Source organism: Leopardus geoffroyi, chromosome C1 (assembly GCF_018350155.1).
Source record: "Leopardus geoffroyi isolate Oge1 chromosome C1, O.geoffroyi_Oge1_pat1.0, whole genome shotgun sequence".
Lineage (NCBI taxonomy): Eukaryota > Metazoa > Chordata > Mammalia > Carnivora > Felidae > Leopardus > Leopardus geoffroyi.
This window is the reverse complement of record NC_059328.1, coordinates 122,256,489-122,273,564: the sequence shown is the minus strand read 5'-3', so window position 1 is coordinate 122,273,564 and position 17,076 is coordinate 122,256,489. Positions and strand designations below refer to the sequence as shown.

Below are 17,076 nucleotides of genomic sequence, written 5' to 3'. Positions count from 1 at the left end.
CAAAGATCTCTTTTCCCCTTATAAATCTTGGCCTTTTTACTTTACTTTTGTCCTGTTCCCTGTATTCATTGAGATTTGAAAAATACATGTGATAGGAGAAAAACATTTGTTTTGTAAACAAAATATTACAATTTCCAAGTTTTTAAATAATATTAATTATCTAAACATTTTTAACTTCATATAAATCTGTATTAAACTGATAATGAATTTAATTTTTTTTTTCAACGTTTATTTATTTTTGGGACAGAGAGAGACAGAGCATGAACGGGGGAGGGGCAGAGAGAGAGGGAGACACAGAATCGGAAACAGGCTCCAGGCTCTGAACCATCAGCCCAGAGCCTGACGCGGGGCTCGAACTCACGGACCGCGAGATCGTGACCTGGCTGAAGTCTGACGCTTAACCGACTGCGCCACCCAGGCGCCCCAAAACTGATAATGAATTTAAAAACAAAACAGGTTTTAGTAGCTACCATAATCAAGAGTATGTGGAATGAGCAGGGGGATAGACATAGACATCAAAGAAATAGTTTAGAGAACTGGGAAACAGATCCATACAAATTTGATGGAAGTGCAAATGTAATTCAATGGAAGAAAATAGTTTTTTCAGTAAGTGTTGCTAGAGCCATTGGGCATCCATAGGCAAAACAAACACACAAGCAAAAATACACTGATCTAAGCCTCACAGTATATCAAAACTCAGAATGGAGTTGGTCTGTAAAAGAGGATGAAAATCCAACCTACAGGCTGGTAGGAAATATTCGCTACTCCCATATTCAACAACGACTAATATCTAGATTATATATAAAAACTCTCAAGACTCAAAGTTACAAAAGACAGAACAACTATAGAGTCTTGTGTGCACGTCCACGCAAGATTGAATCATCTAATTGAAGAAAATACAAACAGAGGTAATATGACACAAACACTTGTATCCACTGTGTACAGCATTGTGTGAGGTGTTAGGGAAGTGAGAGTATGGAAGAATAGAGAAAATTTTCATTCAAGATGATCATGGTGGGAAGGGAAGCCTTTGATGGGAATTGAAGAGCAAATAGGTAAAGATGAACAGAAAAGCATCCCACATGGGCAATAACATAGGGCTTTGTGGAACTAGCATTACATCTTGGAGGGATAGCAGTCAGTTCAGACTAGCCTACTGGTAAATAGCAAAACTTTATACCTAGTGGAGCCCAAATTATAGAAGAACTTGAATTCCATTTTATTCTTTACAGTTTATACTGAGATGGCCGTTTGGGAGCTTTGATGGTTTTAGAGTAATGAAAGGCCATGATTTAATGTGTGTGTCTGTGTGTGTCTGGCTGTGTGTGTGTGTGTGTGTGTGTGTGTGTGTGTGTGCACATGTGTATAATGCCCATTAACAAAGACGGGAAGAAAGCAGTCATACAAAATGCAACCACTTAAATGCATCCACTAAAATTATTTTTGGTGTGTTTTATTCATTCCTTTTATCCCCTTTATGTGTAAAAGTAGGTAAACAGGAATTATCATATATTAAGCATTATTTGGGGCAGGCTGGAGTTGGACGCTTAATTGGCTGAGTCACTCAGGTGCCCCAAAAGTAACATTCGGTAACTGAACTGAAATTCACAATAGTCAACACAAAATAAGCTGCTTTAAAGTGTACGATTCACTGCAATACAGTACATTTACAATGTTGTGCAGCTAACCCCTGTATCTAGTTCCAAAACATTTTTATCACCCAAAAAGAAATCCCTGTATCCATTAATCCATCAGTCCCCCTGGTCCCCATCACACCTTTTGGTAGCCACCAATCTGATTTCTATTTCTGTGGATTTACCCATTTGGATATGTAACGTAAATGAAATCATATGGCATGTGACCTTTTTGTCTGGCTTTCTTCACTTAATATAATGTTTTAAGTTTTATCCACATTGTAGTATGTATTAGCACTTCATTTTTTATGGTTAAATAGTAACACTTTGTATGTATATATCACAGTTTGTTTATTCATTTAGCCTTTGAGCAATATTTGCCTTATTCCCACCTTTTGTCTATTAAGTATAGTGCTGCTGTGAACATTTGTACTCATGAATTTCCTGAGTACCTCTTTTAAATTTTCAGAGTATAAATTGAGGTGTGGAAGTGCTGGGTAATATGCTAATTCTGTGTTTAACTTTTTGAGGAACCACCAAACTGCTTTCCAAAGTGGCTGCACCATTTTATATTCCCACTAACAATGTATGAATCCTAATTTCTTTGTATCCTCGCTAAACACTTGTTTTTTCCATCTGTCTTCTTTTTTTATTTTGTTTAATGTTTATTCATTTTTGAGAGAGAAAGAAAGAGAGAGACAGAGTGCCAGCAGCGGAGGGGCAGAGAGAAAGGGAGACACAGAATCTGAAGCAGGGTCCAGGCTCTGAGCTGTCAGCACAGAGCCTGACATGGGGCTCAAACTCAAACCATGAGATCATGACCTAAGCCAAAGTCGGATGCTTAACCGTTTGAGCCATGCAGGCGCCCCATTTTCTGTGTCTTATTATAAACTATCCTGAGTGTACGAATTGGTATCTCCTTGTGGTTTTGGTATTCACCTCCCTAATGACGAGTGATGTTGAATGTATTTTATATGCTTGTTGGTCTTTTTTGTTTCTTTTTTTGGAGAAAGGACTCTTGAATTCCTTTGCCTATTTCTTTATTCTTTTTGTAGTTGTGTTTAAGAGCTCTTTTGTATTCTGGACAGTAGACACTTATATGATACATGACTTGAAAACATTTTCTTCCACTCAGTATATTGTCTTTTCACTTTCTTGATAATGTCCTTGGATGCGTAAATTTGAAAAATTCTGATAAAGTTTAATTTATCTACATGCAAGCTCTTGAAGTTGTATTTAGGAATCCACTGCCAAACTGAAGGTCGTAAAGTTTTATCCCTATGATTTTTCTGAAAGTTTTATACTTCTAGTTCTTATATGTAGGTTGTTGATTCATTTTGAATCAATTTTTATATATTGTGTGAGATAGGTTTCCAAGTATAACACATTTTAAGGCTCCTGATATATTTGGAAGCACTGCTTTCCAAAATCGTCACGTTGCTTTATACTGCCCTTAGGCAACGTGCGGCTTGTTACATTACCATCTTTACCAACTTAGAACTGTATTTTAAAGAAAAAGTAATTATTAACTTGATTATCTACTGATCAAATACATATACACATTATCACTCTCTCTCTTTCTCACACACACACACACACACACACACACACACACACACACACACAGAATCAGTATTAGTTTTATATAACTATGCAATAAATTGCCCCCAAATTAGTGACTTTTTAAAAAGAGCGTTTATTGTACTCTGTTTCTGTGTACTGGGAATTTGGGATTGGCTTGGCTGGATGGTTCTGACTCAGCTTTTCTAATGAAGTTACAGTCAACCCTGAGCTGGGTCTTCAGGCATCTGACGGCTTAACTGAGGTTGAAGAATATGTTTTCAAGGTCCATCATTCACTTGGGTTTATGTAAATTGGTGCTAGCTTTTGGCATGAGGCTTCAGGTTTCTCCCTGGGGACCTTTCTAAAATACTGCTTGAACGTCCTAATAACATGGTACTTGGATACCTCCAGAATGAATAATACAAAGGATAAAGGCAGAAACTTAAATGTATTATATAATCCTTCCTTAGGACTTACCTGTTACTTTGAGGGTGCCTAGGTGGCTTAGTCAGTTAAGTGGCCAAATCTTGATTTCAGCTGAGGTCATGATCTCAGGGTTCATGAGTTCAAGCCCCTGTGTCCGGCCCTGTACTGACAGCACAGAACCTGCTTAGGATTCTCTCTCACGCTCTCTCTCTGCCCCTATCCCACTCACATGCTCACTCTCTCTCTGTAAAATAAATAAACATTAAAAAAAAAGTTACTCATTACTTTCACAGACCTTTTTTTTTTTTAATTTGATTTATTTAAATAACAAAAAATAAAAATAAAAACAGTTCACCCATTTTTCCTATGTCCCAATCCCATGTCTAGCAACTACCAATATATTCTCTGTATCTATAAGCTTAGTGCTTGTAATTAAATTTTTTAATATTCTGCATATAAGAGAGATCATATAATATTTGTCTTTCTTTGTCTTATTTCACTTAGAATAATGCCCTCAATTTCCATCCATGCTGTTACAAATGGAAAGATTTCATTTCTATGGCTGAATAATATTCATAGACATATGCATACATATATGTGAATATACCTGTTGAACCCCTCTAGTGTATTTTTCAGTTCAGTTATTATATTCTTCAGCTCTGTGACTTCTCTTCACTACTTTTGTCTATTATCCATCTCTGTTGACATTCTCATTGTGTTCATCCATTCTACTTCTCGGTTCAGTGGGCTCTTTATGAGCATTACTTTGATCTCTTTATCAGGTAAATTAGCTCTGTTTTATTTAGTGTGTGTGTGTGTGTGTGTGTGTGTGTGTGTGTGTATAGTTTGTTCTTTCATGTGGAACATATTCCTCTCTTCTTTATGTTGGACTCTGTGTTGGTATCTATATATGAAACAATCACCTTGCCCAGTCTTAAGAGATGGGCCTTGTGTAAGAGATGCACCTTGTTGTTCAACCCCGCCTGAGCTCCTGGTTGTCTCTCAAATCTCTGTGCTTGTCCAAGCAGCCTATTATATTTTTAAAACATTCTCAGTGTTTGAGGCTATGCCAATACTTGTCAGCATCCCAAAAGAGAGGATCCTAGCACTTCGATTCAGGCTGAGTGGAAGCCAGACCTCAGGCAGCAGCTTCTTATAATACGCCAATATATATATTCTGTGGTGGGCCTGCAAGTGTAAAAGCCATGTGATCCGAAGGTGTACTTTTTCTTTTCTTTTTATTTTTATTTACTTTTTTTTTTTTTTTTTGGTCACAAAGGTCAGTTCTAATTCAGTGTAGGAGACCACTAAGAAATGAGGATTTGGGGGACCATCTTAGCAGCTGGCTAACTTAGTCCCTTATTTTCTTATTTTATCTATCTATCTATCTATCTATCTATCTATCTATCTATCTATCTTACACGCAAAGTATAATCACTCTTTCCGAGGTCCCTCAGATTTTCATCCATTGAAGTTCAGCATTTTTGTTAAATCAGGTCCAGATCTTGAGAACTTTCCGTAGGCATGGCTCCTTGGCTATCGTTCTCTGAGTATATTTATATATTCATACACAAAATTAAATGTATTTATATACATCCATATAGATATAAAAACCACACACATATTTCCTAGTTATTTATATCTTATGTATTTGAATACTGGTTTAACTAATATTCTCAGCACCTATTTTCAGTTTTATTACCTTCATTGTGAGTAATGTATTTATGTATGCCATTCCTTTTTCTTTTGTTGTCTTTGTGTATTTTTTTAAGCCACATGTTTGTGTAATTCAATGATAGGTTTTATTATCTTTTTTAAACATAATGTTTAAAAAATATTTCACCTTTAATTTTATTTTTCTTAAAAGAAAGTTTGAATTTTGTGATAAAATTCATCTTTTACTTTGCTATGTTTTTTTTTTTTTTTATCTCTAGGCTTAGAAACATGTCCACCAGTATGAAAACACATCATTGTACTTCCCCCCCCCCTTTTCTTGGTTTTTATGTATATATGTTTATTCCATCCTATTTTCAATTGTTCATGATGGTGATTAAAACCAATCTTCCTAAAAAGTCATAATAATGGAAAATACCTCTCTTTTGTATAAATTAACATTGATAATAGTCACTTGGGAGGACCACAAAAGAATATTTTTGATGTATTATTAAGAGGTCACACAGCACAGTTGAGAAATGTAACCTGACTCATGGTTACCACACATGTCCTCAGCCTCAGTTTCCCCATTGCTGTTATAAAGAAGAAGAAAATATGAATACTTCTCAAACCTATTATATTGAATAATTTCCTGGTATGAAGGGAAAGTCATGTGATGATAATTCTGCCTTAAGTAGATATCTATATCTGTATATCTATCTGCCTACCTATCTATATATGGTGGATTTTTAATTTTTGTATTGGATCATTTCTCTGATCACTAATTTTTCTATTACCCTGTTTCTTCTTTGACAACTAGTTAAATAAGAGATTGCAGTAGAGGGGACAAATTTTTGTTGAGCACTCATATTGTGCCTATCATATGGGAAATGTGTGTATCAATTTAAACCTCCCAACGTTCTTGCTCGTTGGCCAGTGATAACATTTTTTACAGAGGTAGGAAACTTGGAAATCTAACTAACTTAATGGCCCCACCTCACCATTTCAACATTGGGACACTATCCCATCTTTCTAGGTCCAAAGCCCCTGGTCTTTTGATCACACAGCCATTTTGAAAGTCTTTATATATCTTCATAGCTTTATTCTGTATGCTGGAATAATTATTTTCTCATTCATTTGAAATCATATCAACTGTTCTAATTAAGTAATTGCAAGATAAATGGTACTTTTATTTGCAATGTTCATGCAGCATTTATTATGCTTCTCCAGCCTTGTGGTTTACATTTCATTTTTGTATCTGCTTCTTAGAAGGTTTTTTTGTTTCTTTTTTTTTTCCAACTGTGGAATGAATTTTTATGCCATAACTTGAAAATGGTAAAAAAAAAAAAAAAAAGAAGAAATTATGTTAATGATCAGATTATTTGTGGTTAAAAATTGGCTAGTCTTTAGCATTTCTTGTATTAGGCAACGTTATTTTTTGTTATTTGAGTCATAAGTCATAAATAGTTTCAATTTAAACATTTAAATACATTTATTTTATTTTTTTAATGCTTATTTTTGAGGGGGGAGGGGCAGAAGGAGAGGGAGACAGAAAACCTGAAACCTTCTCCACACTGTCAGTGCAAAGCCCATCGTGGGGCTCAAACCATCAGTGCAAAGCCCATCTTGAGATTTGACCCATGAACCCTGAGATCAGATCATGACCTGAGCTCAAGTCAGACATACTAAGCTACCTAGGCATCCCCAAATCCAGTTTATTTTATTTATTTTCACAATATGTTTGAAACTATTGGTCCATTTAAATTATTTAACAATTGCATGGGGCACCTTGGTGGCTCATTCAATTGAGTTCCTGACTTCTGCTCAGGTCATGATCTCCCGGTCGGTTGGTGGGTTTGAACCCTGCATCAGGCTCTGTGCTGACAGCTCAGAGCCTGAAGCCTGCTTTGGATTCTGTGTCTCCCTCGCTTTCTCTCTTCCCCTCACCCACTCATGCTTTGTGGCTCTTTTGCTTTGCCCCTCCCCCACTCACGCTCTGTGTATCTCTCTCTCTCAAAAGTAAACATTAAAAAATATATAAATTATTTAACAATTACATTTTTAAGCCATCCTTGAGAAATCAGTAGTGTTTTTATATACACATTTTTTAAGACAAACAAGTAGAAAGAAGTATTTAAACTCATTTTCATTTGTAGTTTCCTTATTGTTTGGATTAAAAATACACATTAAATGGACTAATTAATAGTTAAATTAACCATTTATTTTACATTAACTCCCTTTCTTATTGTGTCTTATGTTTGAGGTCAGAAACTTTAATTAAATTTACTGTCATTTTAGCATAATTAGAACTGTCCTTTATGCATGATGGGCCATGTCTTGAGAATAAGCTTTTTCTGAATAGAAAAGTTAAAAACTGAATTAATCTCTTAAATAGTATCTAATAGAAGGAACACATAAATTATATATGTGATACAGTTGCTGTGTTGTTGTCTGTCCTCCAGAATTGATGCTCTGCAAAAAAACAGTATTGTTATTATCTAGAGTTGGATGCATTTATTTCCCTTTATGTCCCTACTAGTTTGTAACTTTGTAGACAAGGCCCGCTTTATGATAAATATCTATTTTAACTAAGATGTAATCACTGTAAAGTGAATCCTGCATGCGCTACTGCCTGAAAAAGTAACTCGTCTCTAGTGAATTATCTAATTAAATTCTGAGCCTTAATACTTCAGTGCTTTACAATTACAGACACATATTTGAGAAGTCTGTGGGAGTGCATGATCTGGTCATGGGATTATCTAAGCTATTAAACTTCATACACTTGGGGCACACAAATATTTCAAATAATCCTGTTAATAATAAACTCAGGGAAATTTCAGCCTAGGAAAGTGACTCTATTCAAATATATGGGACTTGAAGTTGACCCTGAGAGCCTCCTGCCTCCAGAACCCATAGAATGCACCTTCCATGTTCTCCTGTAGCTGCTGCTACAAAAATGTCTTCCTAGTTAACCTTATCCTTACTAGAGAGAGATTATAAAGTATGAAATGTATATTAATGTCAATTTTGGATCATTTATTGTTGTTGTTGTTGTTTAAAGGAGAAGAGTCCTAGAAGGGAGAAGGAAGGGAGGGGAGAGATGGGGAGGCAAGGCAGGCAGGCAGGCAGGAAGGAAGGAACCTAAGCTTTGGAAAACAGTAGTTACAATTTTTCCCTTTTGCAGTAGCTACTAATATATGTTTTGGTTTATCACTAATTCAACTGCACAGCATTTATTGTCTTTTGCTTTTGAAATAGTAGGTTTATTATAGAGAATCTGAAAATTCTGAAAAATATAAACAATGATTCTAGTGCCTATATTTCCCTCTTTTAGAGAAAACCAGTGTTAATATATTGATTTATCTTCTCTAAATCTTGTTTTTGTCATACTTAAGTGCACTCTTTCCAATTATAGACAAAAGCATTAGAATACATTGAGAAATACTATATTAGCAAAACACTGTCACACTAAGTGTTAAGATCATGTTCTGGTGACCCAATGCTGTATAATTAACTCAAAAACTTGTTAGTATAAAATGGGAATTTATGATTATTATAGATTCTTTGGGTCAAGAATTCTGGAAGGGCTTGGCTGTACAGTTTCCACTTGAGGCCTCTTATGTGATTACTTTCAGATGTCACATGGGGCAGGGCTGCAAGGGGTCAGGTAGTGTTCCTGGGGCTGGTGGGCAGGAGGCTGGGCCAAAGGGGAGGAATAGCATCCGAAGGGCAGGGATCATCCTGCTCATGGAACCCCGTGCCCCCGTGTTCTGTCCTCCCAGGTCCTCTGCCCTGGGCTCCCTGGCCTCGGGCTATTCCAAGTTTAGCTCAGATCCTTCTCCCTGGTGGCACCTTAGCCTATAGGCCTCCTACAGTCTAGGCACTCATGTGTGGCCACAGCTGCTGATGGGTACCAATGAGTGGTACACCTCCAGACTGATCGGGCAATTGTACTGAGCCCCGAGGCTGCTGTTGCTACCCATGGGCCTCCTCTGCTCACCCTCATGCCCCTGTGGCTGCCTTTACTTAGTCTAGCCCCTAAGGCTGTATCACATCCCCATTTCTGAGCCAGCACCCTCCCTTCCCCCACCAGCTGCCATCATCCTTGGCCTAGCCCATCCTGGCCTGCTTATACGTGGATTTTTTAAATAAATATATGTATAGTACAATAAATGTATTTTTTTTCTTTTGATTTTTTTTTTCATCTTTGTTTATTTTTGAGAGAGGGAGAGTGTGAGTGGGGAAGGGCAAGAGAGAGAGGGAGACAGAGGATCCGAAGCTGGCTCCAGGCTCTGTGCTGACAGCATGGAGCCCCATGTGGGGCTCAAACCCAGGAACCGTGAGATCATGACCTCAGCTGAATTTGGAGGCTTAACCAACTGAGCCACACAGGCGCCCTTCCTTTTGATTTTCTTAATAACATTTTCTTGTCTCTAGCTTACCTTATAATAAAAATAAAAATGTACAGTGTATATGTTAATTGACTGTTTCTGTTATTGGTAAGCCTTCAAGTCAACAATAGTCTATTATTTAAGCTTTTAGGGATCTGAAAGTTTTGGGGGATTTCCACCCCTGGGTGAGGTGGGCCCCTATAACTCCTGCATTGTTCAAGGGTCAGCTGTATTACTTTCAATTTATACAACATACTGATTCAATATTTAAGTATATTGCAAAATGATCACAAAAAGTCTAGTTAACTACTTATTTTGGTAAAACTAGTTAACTAATTTATTTTGGTAAACCAGTTTTAAATAAATAAAGGAATACTTATCAAAGTGTAGAATGAGCCAGTCAAAATGGCAAGTTGATTTAGTAAACTACAGAGTCAAGATTACAGATAATCTGGAGGTGGGTATGCTGGCCCATGTCAACAGGCACCTACCAGTGGTTAGAATGAACTTGAGCATGTGTTTTATAACAAAAATATACTTCTTAAAATATAGTATGAGGAATAGTAAGTGATAGGCCAATTTAGATATTTTCATTGACCATATGCAGTGTGAACTTAGATTGTCACATGAACTTTAGAAACATTGATATAATTTTAGGCTGAGCTAATAAAATAAACTATCTAAAACTGTGCTGTTTGGTACTGTAGCCACTGAACATGTGGCTATTGAGCACCTGAAATGTGCCTAGTCCAAATCGAGGTATGTCGTAAAGTATAAAATACACCAGATTTCGAAGGCTTAGAGAAAAAAAAAAAAAGGAAAAATGTAAAACATTAGTAAAATGTAATATTCTTGACAGATTGAATTAATGGTTTTGATACATTGGGTTAAATAAAACATCTTTGTATGTTGATTTCACTTAGTTCTCTTTATTTTTTATTAACATGGCTACAAAAAATTAAGCTTATACGTGCATGGTTTGCATTATATTCATGTTGCTTGGTGTTGCTCTAGAACACAGGAGGTAAATATTCTAGTGTTTGAAATGCCAATTAAAAGACACCTGAGATGCTGTCCCTTAATGAAGACTATATACAAGGAGACAATCATAATTCTCAAAGATTTAGCAACTATAATGAAGGAATTAGAAATGTAGCTATGGAAAGAGAAAACATGGCAAAATATGGGGAGGATGGTATCTATTATGAGTGTTGAAAGGGCCGTCACAGAGAATAGAAATTAGATGTGTTCCTTTGTGTAAAACTAAAGCCAGGGATATTAGGTGGCATCAGGACTGGCAGATTTTGGCTCAGCATAAAGAAGGTCTTTCTCACAATTGTTTGATAAAACCAGGGCGAGTATGGGAAGGAGCGCACCTGCTTTCTTTAGAAATTTTTAAAAAGGTGGATAGATCATGTGCCTGGGTGGTTCACTTAGTTGAGTGGCCAACTCTTGATTTTGGTTCAGGCAATGATCTTACTGTTAGTGAGATCAAGCCCTGCATGAGACTCTGCACTCAAAGCACAGAGCCTGCTTAGGATTCTCTCTCTCCCTCTCTCTTTCTGCCCCTTTCCTGCATGTATGTGTTTCTTTCTCTCAAAATAAATAAATAAACTTTAAAAAAAGTGGATAGATAACTATTATAGACATTGTGCAAAGAAATCTTGTATCTTTTTAAAGGGTGGATGGGTAAACTGTGTTGGGATAGGTCAATTACAATATCTATCATTAACCCAAGAAAAATAGTAGATTTCCCTCTGAAATATAGTATACCATAAACATAAAAGAAAGATAAATGTGTCTCTTTGGTATGTTTGCAATTTTGCATATTGTACAGTCCCTGATTTTTCTTGGTACAGACTTGAAACAAAATCAGGTTTGCTTTATTTACTCATATCTATTTTGAAAAGGATCAAATAGAAGATAATGTTTCATAAAACGGTAATAATAGTGGGGTGCCTGGGTGGCTCAGTCAATTAAGCATCCAACTTTAGCTCAGGTCATGATCTCACAGTACGTGAGTTTGAGCCCTGTGTCAGGCTCTGTGATGACAGCTCAGAGCCTGGAGCCTGCTTCTGATTCTATGTCCCCCCTCTTTTCTCTGTCTCTTCCTCACTCACACTCTGTCTCTCTCTGTCTCTCAAAAATAAATAAATGGTAAAAAAAAATAAATAAATTAAAAAACAGTAACAGTAGTGAATCTTACTAGAAATAGAAAAAAACATATGCACATATAGAAAGAAATCCACAAGTAGTGTTTTCTGATTATACCAGGAGACAGCAATATTATGATTCCTAATTGGAGTTTATACTAATTAACTTCTCATTGCTTTTATGTTGCCTTTTTAACAAATAAAAACAGTTAAAGATTGTGAGTTGGTAAATTAAGCAGCCCAAAGATAGTGTGTGGTATAGGGGGCCTCTAAATTAGCCAAATGAAAGAAGCTTAGCATTTCACAATAAAGAGGGAATAGAAAATACAATTAGAGTATGAGGCCATGCATTTTTGAAAGACCTCAGCCAGAAAATGACCAAGGCTTATTGTCAGAAAATTGAGACTTGATTTTCAAGAGCAAAATGTGTGTTTATATATAAGAATTAATTCAGTGTACCTGAAACATAATGAAGTATTGCATAATCGTACTTAGTTTTACTTACTTATATTTAGTGATGTTTATTTTTTAATGTTTATTTATTTTGAGAGAGATGTGGGGGTGGGGACATTGAGAGAGGGAAGAGAGAACCCCAATCAGGCTCCACGCTCTCAGTGCAGAGCCTGATGTGGGGCTTGATCCCACCAACCGTGAGATCCTGACCTGAGCCAAAATCAAGTCTTTAAACTGACTAAGCCACCCAGGGGAACTTAATTAAGTTTAATTTAAATGTATACACATTTTCTCCCCTTGTGCTTTTGAGATTATAGAAGGCTCTAACTGGAGCTTAATCTGTGTGGCATCTCCAACACCAGGTACCATGCAGTGGTACTCTACTGCCATTTGTTTCTTGAATAAATGCATAGCTCGGGAAAGAAGTGGTCAAAGCTTCATCACTCAGGGAGAGAGGATTCATTCCTTGCTGCTGCTGCTTTTTTTCCCTCTGCTTTTTCTTTTTAACAACTATTCAGCACCCTGTCTCAAAATAAGAGATCCTTTACACAGATGATGAAAAGCCAATGGTATTCATCTGAAATTTGATCTTTTTAAAAGAGATTCATTAAATAATTGACGTTCTTCACATATAATTTTTCACCTTAAACTAGTTTTATCACATAAAATGTTGCACTCAAATTTATGAATAGGGGCTGATTGACATGACTTAATCACTTTTTCTTTCTCAATAGAAAAATGCCTATGATATTTCAAATGCAAAATATTAATAATTTCAATATAAGGATATCACTTTGTCATCATTACTTTGCCCTATGTGTGGAATTGAGGAACAGATATTTATTTACTTATTTATTTTTTAAATTTTTTTAACGTTTATTTATTTTTGAGAGACTGAGAGATGGAGCAGGAGTGGGGGAATTGTAGAGACAGGAGACAGAATCTGAAGTAGGCTCCAAGTTCTGAGCTGTCAGTAGAGAGCCTGACGCGGGGCTCAAATTCACAAGCTGTGAGATCACGACCTGAGCTAAAGTAAGTTAACCCACTGAGCCACCCAGGCACCTCTAAATTATTTTTAATGTTTATTTACTTTGAGACAGAGAGAGAAAGAGAGACAGAGAGAGAGAGAGAGAGAGAGAGAGCGCGCGCGCGTGCGGGCGCGCGCGCGCATGAGTGGGGGAGGGGCAGAGAGAGAAGGAGACACAGAATCTGAGGCAGGCTCCAGGCTCTGAGCTGTCAGCACAGAGCCTGACGCAGGGCTGGAACTCATGAAGTGTGAGATCATGACCTGAGCTGAAGCTGGATGCTTAACTGACTGAGCCACCCAGGTGCCCTTATTTTTTTATTTAGCAATTGCGTTTCATTTAGTATGTATGCTTATCATGTATAATAACACATTCTGGGAGAAGAGCATTTTATTAATCACTTACATTATCTTTATTTGTAGATTTAATAATGACAGGAGATCAAAATAGTGGGATGCATGCTTAGTTAATCTCCCTTATAAATGACAAATGAAATTGTTTTTGCAAATACAGGCATGTTGCAAAAGGTAAGAAAGGAGAATCTTTTTAAATAATGATGTTGGTAGTGATGACATTAATAAAGAACAGAAATTTAAAATCTGCCTATGACTAAGTTATAGATTTAGATCTATAGGTTTAGATCTGTACATAATAAGGAATCATTCATAAAATGAAATGAAGTCTTTGTTTTCAGAAAAAAAAAATGCTCCAGAGTACTCTATAATATGCTAAAATCATAGCTCTTTTTTTTTTTTATTATTGGACATTTACATTTTTTCCAATTTTCTCACTACAAAAATAATGTGATGATCATCCCTGCTCTTAAAACTATGTCCACATTTCTCATAAACTATAATTCAAATGATCTTAGTTTTATAAGGTTATCGAAGCATATTCCTCTAATTATTTCCAAAAATATTATCTCAAATAGTATCCCTCTATCTGTATTATTGTGTGTGTATGGTCTTTTTTTTTCAGTTTAACCTTTTAAGCATTATTAATTTTTTGGATGAGAAAATAGAATAAAAAGTTCCAAGAGATTTGATGAAGATTTACTAGATAATAGAAGAGCTGGGATCAAAATCAAAGGTCATGATATTAATCACAATGTTAAGATGATTTTTAATGTAAAATATATTCATTAATCATAAATTTATTCAGTATCTATTCATAGAGAGCTTACTGTGTGCCTAGAATTATACTCTGTTATATGGGTACAGCACTGAACAAAAATAAATGACAATTCCTAGTCTATATTGAGCTTATATATTAGAGGAGAGAAAATATCGAAAATAAATAGTAAATTGTACAGATGTTAGATGGTAATAAGTGCTAGAAAGAATTTTTTATTTTAATTTTTTATTTTATTTTTTCTTGTAAATATAGACTCACATGAATTCAGCATAGCACAGATGTGTCTGTCTTCTGTACTCATCACTAAAGCTTCCCCCAATGGTAACATCTTTCATAACAGCACATTATCAAAACCACGAATAGTGCATTCATGAAAAATTACCCTAGTGCATTTATTGAATATTGCACAGTAAAATTGAGTGGACTATGGCTCTTATATTTTACCAATGTTTTCAGACACTCATTTTTTGGCATACCTTTGTGCACAATTCTATTGCATTTGATCACATATGACCAATGCTGCTCCTTTATAGCACATCCTCCCTCCACTTTTCTAATCCCTGGCAAGCGTTCTCCATCTTCATAATTTTGTTATCGACAGCATGTTGTCTCAATGGAATCACACAGTGCATGACCTTTGAGATTGGCTTTTTTTTTCTTTTTTTGCATTCAGTATTATACCCTTAAGATCCATCTCAGTGGTCATGTGTATCAGTAGTTCAGTCCTTTTTATTACTGATTAGTATACAGAGATATATAAAGCAGAAAAGGAAATATCATTAAGAAAGGTACAGTTTTCAAAGGAGAGAGTGCTTAGTGAAGGCATTCCTGAGGAAGTTACAGCAAGTTAAGGAGGTGAGAAAAGGCTGATGTGCCTATCTGGGGAAGCATTTCCTAGGTGGAAGGACTATCAAGACCTTCATCCTGAGTAAAAGTCTGGAGAAGCAAAGACCCGTGTGGAGAAGTGGGAGAGATGGCATCAGGGTTAACAGGGGGACAGGTCTTATAAAGGTCTTTAGACCCTATGTGGTTAGTGTAACTGCAGTGATTACTTTAACAGTAGTGACTCACCAATTTCCCATGATGCTGCTTCCAAAGCTGGGAAGGCTGAAAGTATTCTCCCTTCTCTGAGGGTCTAGTGTAAATGAAACACACTTCATAATAGCAAAACACCTTGATTGGAATTCTATCTTTAGATGGGATTATATGAAACTTATATTCTATTTATGAAATATTTATGTTGATTATATCAAATCTTTAACTTTCACATGAAGTGAGAAGCACATGTATTCTATTATTTTTCATTATACATCACTCATCAGTGCCTGCTGGCCTCACTCTTTTGTTTCTTTTTATTTTGAAATTAAAAAAATTAATTTCAGTACAGTTAACAATGTTATATTAGTTTCAGCTATACAATACAGTGATTCAACAATTAGACACATTACTCAATGCTTATCACTAAGAGTGTACTGTCTTTAAAAAATATTTTTATTTTTAAGTAATCTCTACACCCACATCAGGCTCCAATTTACAACTCAGAAATCAAGAATTACATGCTGTACTGACTGAGCCATCCAGGCACCCCACAATAAGTGTCGTTTTAATCCCCTTGACCAATTTCACCCATCCCCCCCACACGTCCCCTCTGGTAACCATAAGTAAGTTCTTTATGGTTAAGAATTTATTTTTTGGTTTGTCTCTTTTTTTCTTAGTTCGTGTGTTTCTTAAATTCCACGTATGAGTGAAATCATATGGTATTTGTCTTTATCTGACTTATTTCACTTAGCATTATACCTTCTGGATCCATCCATGTTGTTGCAAATGGCAAGCTTTCATTCTTTTTATGGCTGAACTACACACACACACACACACACACACACACACACACCACAACCCACATATTTTTTTTATTTTATTTTACTTTATTTTTTTTTACAACCCACATATTATTTACCCATTCATCTCTCAGTGGCCACTTGAGCTGCTTCCATAATTTAGCTATTGTAAGTAATACTACAGTAAACAGGGGCTTCATATATTTCTTTGAATTGGTGTTGTCATTTTCTTTGGGTAAATACCCAATGGTAGAATTACTGGATCATAAGGAAGCTCTATTTTTCATCTTTTGAGGAAACTCCATACTGTTTTCTACAGTGATTGCACTGGTTTGCATTCCCACTAGCAGTGCAAGAGGTGCCCCTTTTTCTACATCCTCACCAACACCTGTTTCTTGTGTTGTTGATTTTAACCATTCTGACAGGTGAGGTGATACCTCATTGTGTTTTCTTCTCTTTCTTTCTTTCTTTCTTTCTTTCTTTCTTTCTTTCTTTCTTTCTTTCTTTCGTTCTTTCTTTCTTTCTTTCTTTCTTTTTAAATTTATATCCAAGTTAGTTAGCATAAAGTGCAATCATGATTTCAGGATTAGATTCCAGTGATTCATCCCCTATGTATAGTACCCAGTGCTCAACCCAACAAATGTCTTTCTTAATGTCCTTTACTCATTTAGCCCATCCCCCCCACCCACAACCCCTCCAGAAACTCTCAGTTGTTCTCTGTATTTAAGAGTCTCTTATGTTTTGTCCCCCTCCTTGTTTTTATATTTTTGCTTCCCTTCCCTTATGTTCATCTGTTTTGTATCTTA

At 36.0% G+C, this 17,076-nt stretch overlaps 1 protein-coding gene across 3 annotated transcripts in view; it reads left to right on the top strand.

The window, feature by feature from the left end:
* The window catches only part of DPP10 (dipeptidyl peptidase like 10), a 1,361,034-nt gene that overhangs the window by 1,062,344 nt on the left and 281,614 nt on the right, over positions 1-17,076 (top strand). The gene's annotated exons all lie outside the window — the stretch shown is intronic.